At 48.8% G+C, this 209-nt stretch overlaps 1 protein-coding gene across 1 annotated transcript in view; it reads right to left on the bottom strand.

Moving 5' to 3' along the window:
* The window catches only part of LOC119591030 (transketolase-like), a gene marked incomplete at its 5' end in the record, with an annotated part of 33,374 nt that overhangs the window by 32,315 nt on the left and 850 nt on the right, over positions 1-209 (bottom strand).

Raw genomic sequence — 209 nt, 5'->3', positions numbered from 1 at the left:
CTGTTCCGACCTTAATAACACTTCACCCTGATGTTCTCCTGCCCTTTATAAGGCAGTAAAAAGGGCGCGCCCTCCGTGGCAGCTCCCAGATCATCCTCATCAGCGCCTCGCCATACCCTGTCACACTCATGTCTTAAGGGATACTTTTGTATAGCAACAGAACGAGTCACGGGCGGGCACATTAACATTTTCCACAAACCTTTTTTCAT

This window comes from Penaeus monodon, chromosome 28 (genome assembly GCF_015228065.2).
Source record: "Penaeus monodon isolate SGIC_2016 chromosome 28, NSTDA_Pmon_1, whole genome shotgun sequence".
Taxonomy (NCBI): domain Eukaryota; kingdom Metazoa; phylum Arthropoda; class Malacostraca; order Decapoda; family Penaeidae; genus Penaeus; species Penaeus monodon.
This window is presented reverse-complemented; position numbering and strand designations above follow the sequence as displayed.